The sequence below is a fragment of the Eptesicus fuscus genome, chromosome 11 (assembly GCF_027574615.1).
Source record: "Eptesicus fuscus isolate TK198812 chromosome 11, DD_ASM_mEF_20220401, whole genome shotgun sequence".
Taxonomy (NCBI): domain Eukaryota; kingdom Metazoa; phylum Chordata; class Mammalia; order Chiroptera; family Vespertilionidae; genus Eptesicus; species Eptesicus fuscus.
The window spans coordinates 28,656,729-28,664,616 of NC_072483.1; the positions used below are offsets into that span (position 1 = coordinate 28,656,729).

The window sequence follows — 7,888 nt, forward strand, 5'->3', positions numbered from 1 at the left end:
AGAACCACGTTTTGAGTCATTTAGGAACATTTTGATAAACTAAATATACTGAAGGGTGCTTCCACCATTGATTATTTTTTCCCTATTTTGTTAAGATGTAATTTTATAAGCTACATTAGTTTTCAAATTCCTGTATTTGTTGGGTTGGGTCCCTCCAAATTATTCTCTGGCTCACGCAAACCGAGTCGTAAAATTGACTCACTAAGTTTAAAAAAAATTAAACAGCCAAAACCGGTTTGGCTCGGTGGATAGAGCATCGGCCAGTGGACTCAAGGGTCCCTGGTTCGATTCCGGTGAAGGGCATGTACCTTGGTTGTGGGCACGTCCCCAGTGGGGGGTGTGCAGGAGGCAGCTGATCGATGTTTCTCTCTCATCGATGTTTCTGGCTCTCTATCCCTCTCTCTTCCTCTCTGTAAAAAAAAAAAATCAATAAAATATATTTTTAAAAAATAAATTAAAAAAATAAAATAAAATAAATAAATAAATAAAAATTAAAAAAAAATAAACATGAATAAATGCAATCCCCACACATATTACTATAGCGAACATATTATGAGTCATTTCTTGGTCACTACAAATGCATGGAAAGCATATATCATTTTTCCATGTAGTATTCAATATAGTTATTTTTTTCTACAAAAACTAATGATGGGCCAATGGCATTTGTATTCAAATGTATGTTTTCTTGTGGAAACTCAAAGCCTGTGCATTCCCCTGCTTTCTGACAGTAATCATTTTGACTTGAGATTGCTTAATTAAGATTTCTTCCACAGACCAGATGAATATTTCCTTAGATGGTTGAGGTAAAATTTAAGTATGTATAGCATCTGCATTCATGATCTAATTGAGAAGAAATACAAATGTCAAGTATAGTAACAAGAATGGCTATAGTTGCAAGTTAAAGAAGAGTTGTCACCATGAATTTATTTTAGAATATGCAGTCTGTCCTGCTCTTTTACACTGGATTTATGGATACAACCACTTTGATGCCTATTTCTTAGAAACTATGAACCTCACTAAGGTTACCTATCAAAGTCACCAGGCCTTAAAATCGGCAACGACTTGCCACCATCCGTTCTGGTTAGGCAGCCAAACTACTAATCTTCAGTGGCTCCTGGATAAGATTTTCTGACCCCATCCGCCTGGCCAAGTGCTTCCCACAAGGGAGCCTACAAACACCTGCTCATGGTTTCTTGATGGCTTCCCCACAAATATCATCCGCAAACAATGTGGTGGATATAGAAACAGGCCTAGAGTTCGTTCTGGGATTTTACAGGGCACTTTGATAGAGAACTGATCAAAATAAACTGTGGAAGTAAGTAAACAGTAAGTTAACCACATTTGGAGAAGTGGCATTAGAGCATATCCATGGAAAACAATTCTCCTCAAAGCAGATTGCCAGTGCTTGTTTGCATCAGAATTATCTGATACATTATTTTAGTCTGTAAGGATGTGCATAAAGAGTATTATGGTAAAAATTTAGTGAAAACAGTGCAAGCCTGTGAGAAACTTCAAATGAATTGAAATACACAGAGGGATTAGGTCAGAGAAAGATAAATGTATCCTTAAGCAGTGCGTGCCTGAGAAATTATGCATGATCAAAAGTCTTCCCACAGACCCACTTAGGAGTAAACATCCTTAGCATGAAGAAAATTACCAACAGGTACACTGCAGCATCAGAAATAAAAATGAATAGTTTTCTCTGTTTCTTCACCTTCTCACGTTTGTATAGTCCTTAATAGTTTAAAAATATAACTTTGAAAGCATTACCTCCTTTGATCCTTACAACAGCCTGATGTGGTAGGTAAAAGATTTTACAAAACAAACAAACAAACAAAAAGACTGGGGCAAAGAAAAGGAGCCACTGAAGACTAGAAATTTGGCTGCCCTAGCTGAGTCCTGCACTAGAGGTAAAGGGATGAAGCTGGGCAAGGAACATTGTCAGAACAGAAGGTGCAAGATATGTGTGTATGTGTGTGTCTGATTGCAAATTTTTGCCTCCCAAGTAAACTCAAGGAATTTCTGAATTTCATGATTTCAAAAGACCTGTATCAATTTCTTCTCCTTTTCAAAAATAGTATTTTATTGACTTTTTAAAGAGAGAGGAAGGCAGAAGAGAAACATCAATGTGAGAGCATAACATTGATTGGCTGACTCTTGCATGCCCCCTACTGGGGATCCAGTCCACAACCTCGGCATGTGCCCTGACCAGGAAAGGAACCAGCAGCCTCTTGGTTCATGGGATGACACCCAACCAACTGAGGCATATCAGTCATGGCATAGTTCTTCTCTTTTTAATGAACACGGATAAAAATATAAGCATCCAAAGAGAATAGTGCAGTCAATACAGCCTGGTATGAAAGCTTAGCTAGAAAACTGCAAGAAAAGAGAACAGAGCCAAGTGACATGTGTCGAAACATTCATGCGGTATTGCATGCTAGAGGCACCCGTAGGTACTGGTGAAGCCATAAGAAGAAATATGTGAAGAAGTCCTCCCTATAAGGGCTGTTTTTTATTGCACAACTGTTTTCTAAGGTCATGCTCCTCTTTAGAGATATTTCAGTATTAAAACCCTGGTTTCTCCATTATTTACAATAGTTATTGCTCTTGAGTGTGGTTCTGTATAGAGGCAACATTCTATCACAAAGAGATCTCTGTTACTAACTTTAAATGTACCTGTATTTTCCACTAGACAGCTCTACCTTGGTGTTCTTATGGACATCTAGAATCCAGTCTTTAAAATCTAATCACACTACCTTACTCCTCAAACTGAATTCTACTACATCCCCTCTCTCAATAAATGGCAAAACCATTATGCCATCTCCCAAGCTATCAACCTTGTTCCCTCGACTGTTAAAACCAAAGAGGCAGATGCTGAGTTTAGGAGAAAGAATGGCTTTGTGAGAGATAAAACTCTCGATGATTCCTGAGGGAGGTTACACATCCTTCCAGGAATGACTGAAAACTGTCCATTTGGAAAGGTCTAGGTATTCAGCTTCCTGCAGGAATGAGGATGCACCATATTGTTTTCCATGAATGTGTCCAGTTCTATAGTTTAATGACATTATCTTATATTCCCCATAACATTGCATAATATCCTGAAAAACATAATACACTCCATGTTTATTTAATATCCTCAAGTTCGTCCTCTGGAGGAAAATATCACAACAGCTTTAAACTTTCCTCACAGAAGGTACATTTGTATCTTCCACCATTTCTGTGTCCACCAGCCAGCTCCTCCTCAATTTCTCTGCAAATTCTAATAAATGTGGAGCGCCAAAAAATACACAACTCTTCAATAAGTGCCCAAGAAATACCAGGTCAAAATAGACAGATTACTCCATGGCTTCTGCATGTCATACTTCTATTAATACATCCTAGGATCAAGTTAACACTTTTAATAACAGCACCAGGCTGCTGACTCACATTCGGGCAGGTTTCTACTTCCTTCATACCTACATAATTATCCCCTTTCTTGTGTCGGCCTGGCTTGTTTTCTTCTCTAATCTCATCCTGTTTAGCTTGGCCAACTTTTCTCAATTTTCAAGGGTCTGTTGAAAATTGTTGTCTTGGTTTCCATGTATCAGCAACACTACCGAAATGAGGACCTTCTTTTCTAACTTTCAAATAATCAAGGGATAAAAAAAAGTCAGAGGGAAGCTCAGTAATTTGTTTCCATCATGTGCAAGGCTCTCTGCTAGGAGTTAGGGGTAAGACAAACATGGTTCCCACTTCCTGATAGATACAGGCTGTTAAAGATAAGTAAATAGAAAACTGCAAGCCTCTGTGATAAGGGTTTGGGTAGGAAGGGAAAATGGCAACAGGACAAAGTGAAACTTTGAGCACAAGGAGGAGGATGGGTCTAGAGGCTGTGACTGCATGTTATTGTGCCACCTTGACCTCCAAAAAGCAGGCTGCAGAAGAGGGAGAGGCAAAAAGGCTGAGAATTTGCACAAATATATAAAATTAACTCCTTTAATCTTCACAACAACCCTGTAGGGAAAAGTACTGTTATCCCAACTTTACTGATGAAGAAAGTCAGTATTTAATAAGGTAGCTAACTTATCTGAAGGTCACACACCTCTAGCTAATAAGTAACAGAACTGGATTTCCAATTCAGGTCTATATGACTCCAAAGTTCATGTATAAGACCATGTTGCTTTTCAAACATTCTCTATATTTCTGGTTTATCAACACACACACAAATGATTTGTGGAAAGAAATCCAAAATTTCAGAAGTCCAGATAATGAGTGCTGTTTTTATTTTATGTGACATTTAGTCAAAATAGAACCACAAGCTGATTTGATATAATTTCATCTTAAATTATTCTGGAAACTTTCTGAGACTAGAGTTCAGGAAGCCAACTACCCAGTGACTTGCTAGTTATGTTACCAGGGCCTGAAGATATAATACTGCATCCATAACTTCAAGAGCCATTCTTTTTCTTCCAGTTTTTAAAAAAAATGGTACCATATTTTTCCACCTTTGGGCATTCTTGTTTTCTGCAGAAAGTATTCTAATAATAGTTGAAAGCACTCAACAACTTCAGAAGTAGCGTGAGTATCTATTTTCATGGTTCAATGATAGTAGTTTCCTGTCATAAGCAGGTAGCTAATAATTAATATGTGTTTAAATAGGAAAAGGAAACAATCCAGGAAATCAACCTAGCCCATAGAATTGTTTAACAGATGTTATCTGAAATTCTATGTTCAACTCCTGTCACTATCATTCATCTTATAAGTACAATGTTTAAGCTAACTCCTGCAATGGGTCACTGAAAAGGGCCTAAAAGTGGCAGTGCACCAAGAACAATAGTTTGTCCCAATTCTGTATCTGACAGGGAACCTGTTCTCTAGCTGTACATTTTTCTGATTTCCATTGGTTGGCTCAGGGGATGATCCAGTTACTACCAACACAACCATGTCTAGCACTCAGGATTTTCTTGATAGATAATATTCTGATAGATTTCTAAAAGTACTCTCTTTCCTTAAAAACCTATCAATATGAAATTTAAATCAGCACAACCACATCAGAAAAACCAATGTTTACTAAAGCTTAACTTATCATACCCTATGACTGACCCAGCAACAGAAATGTCTACATATGTTCACCCACAGCCAAGCACCAAAAAGTTTGTAGCAGTGTGCTTTGTAATGTCCAGAAGTAGAAACTATTGCAAGGTCCAACTGCAGTAGAATTAGTAAATGTGCTGCATTCACACAGTAGAATACTTTACAGCATTGGGAATGAATAATGACAATGACAGGCAACAATAGAGATGGATCTCACAAACTTATGATGAGTGAAATAAGCCAGACATACACAAAAACAGCATATACTGCATGATTCTACATATGCAAAACAGAAAGAGGCAAAATTAATGTATTCTATTAGAAATCTGGATAATTGTTACCCTTAAAGAGAGATGGTAACAGATCAGTAGGATGAGGATGGCATCTAAGGTACTGGTAATCGGGCTATTGATTTATTGAATGTATGTAATTTTGTGAAAATTAATTGACTTACTTTTCTGTATATGTATTATACTGCAATAGAAAGTTTTTAAAGCCCCCAATGGCTTGAAATGTTGAAGAGCTAATATTTGGAGAGATTAAAATGGACTATATAAAATATTACCTGTGAAATAGAAAAGTTTGGAGTGACGATCTACATTATGAACAACACAGGCTTAAATGTCTATTTCAAGATAAAACCGGATCCCTTGCTCTTCTAGAATTCAGGAGGTTCTCACAACTCCCTACACATTGCCCCTGGTCTTTATTCTGGCTGCCACAGCCAATCCACTCCCTCTGGTCATAAATAATGTTCCACTTCTGCTAAAAGGCTGCCCTCGCTCTTGAAGGATATGCCCTGGCCTGTGGGCCTTCAAAGAAAGACACTTTTCTACCAGCCTCAGCTCTTCTCCTCCTGGCCTTTAAACATGCTGCACTGGTCATGCCATCACCTCCTTCTCCCTGCAGGTCACTTTGGGAAATCATTTTTGCAATGGCCTCTCTCTGTCTGACATTTTTTAGTTTGCCTCCCATGGCAATTAGGAGTAGGGAAGCTGTTTCACATATTGATAGAAATTCATCCAAATGTACACTTGATCTTGATGGCAGATAAAGCTTTGTTTTTGCTTTTACTATTTCCTAGGAGGGCCACTTCCCACTCATAGCTCATTTACTGACACACCTGAGTCCCCAAAAGGGCCAAATTATAACTGCTTCAGGTGGCCAGCCCCTTCCACATATTCTGGTTCTCTTTGATAAAGTATCACGCAGGAGCTCCTCAGCAAGCTGCTTATCTAGAGTGACATGATGACAATCTTTTAATATTAAAAATAAATGTATCTTAAGAGAAGCCAATATAACTCTCACAAGGAAAAAGAATCTAATAGAAACACCTACTGTGTAAAGAACATTATGCTCAGTATTTTCCTGTATATTATCATTTTCAGTCCTTACACAACCTTATAAAATGGATATTATAAGCTCCCTTTTGCAGATGGGAAAAGAGAGGTTTAGGATTTAAATATACAGTTCCAAATCACACAACATGTAAGATGCGGAGCAAGACATTAAACAAGGCATCAGCCAATGATTTTTTTTTTTAAGATTAACAAGTATTTTAGGTTTTTTGAGTCACACCAGGTCCTTGTCATCTATTTTCCTTTGTTTCTTTCTTGATTGGTTTGCTTTTATAACCCTTTAAGAAGATAAAAATACTATTTTTAACTCCTTGGCTGGACGTGGTCCAAAGATGGTCGTTTGTAGATGCTTGTCTTAAGAAGTTGGGGGAGCTTCCAGCTTTCAGCTCCAAGGAGGCTTAGGTGCAACTTTCTTTGGTCATTTCAAATCCAGGTTCATCCAACACCAGCAGCCTCCACCGTGCCCCTAAAGTTCAGCCCCAAGGAGATCAGTCATATACCTGCTGTGCACTGGTGAGGAAGTCAGTGTCACATCTGCCCTACTCCCAAGACTGGCCCCCTGGGTTTGTCTCCAAAAAAAGGTTGGTGAAGACATTGCCAAAGCAAATGCTGATTGGAAGGATCTGAGAATTAATTACAGTGAATGGACCAGTCAGAACAGACAGGCCCAGATTGAGGTAGTGCCTTCTGCCTTAGCCCTGATCATCAAAGCCTTCAAAGAACCACCAAGAGACAGAGAGAAGCATAAAACAAAAACAAGCAAACAAAAAATACAAACAATTCTTAAGCACAGTGGAAATATCACTTTTGATTAGATTGTCAACAGATGCAGTGCCGATCTTTAGCTAGAGAACTCTCTGGAACCATTAAAGAGATCCTGGGAACTGCCCAGTCTATGTGCTGCAGTGTTGATGGCCTCTACCTCCATGACATCATAGATGATATCAGCAGTGATGCAGTGGCTACCCAACTAGTTAAGAATTACAAAGGAAAATATCTCCGTTAAAGATCATTTGACAACCAAAAGAAAAAGAAGTCAGAATAAAATATGTGATTAAAGCATGTACTCTGGACTTTGGTCTAAATTTAAGCCCTAATTCCATTATTTACTAGCTAACAGTTTTGAAGAGCTTATGAAGTACAAAAGGGGGTCTATTCAACAAACCTGAAAAGCTCAGAGGGATCATACTGCATGCCTGACAAGCTCAGAGACCAAAAGTTACCACACAGGATAGTCTGATCACAAATTCCTAAGTGGGCAGGTCATAGCAATAGTCACGTCCCAGGCCGACAGTGTCTTTAACAAAGGTCAGTCTTTATCTTCAGTGAAACTTATCCACTGTCCTTATGCATGTAGAATAAGATATTTTTGAAACGTCAGAATAATTTTTTTTCCTATTCCTTGAAGGACAACCACAGGCACCAGAACACAGGAATATCAGAGCATGAGACCACAG

At 38.4% G+C, this 7,888-nt stretch overlaps 1 pseudogene; it reads left to right on the forward strand.

The window, feature by feature from the left end:
- Positions 1 to 5,451: 5,451 nt before the first annotated feature.
- LOC129150795 (60S ribosomal protein L12-like) lies at positions 5,452 to 7,437 on the forward strand (annotated as a pseudogene).
- The last annotated feature ends 451 nt before the right edge of the window (positions 7,438 to 7,888 follow it).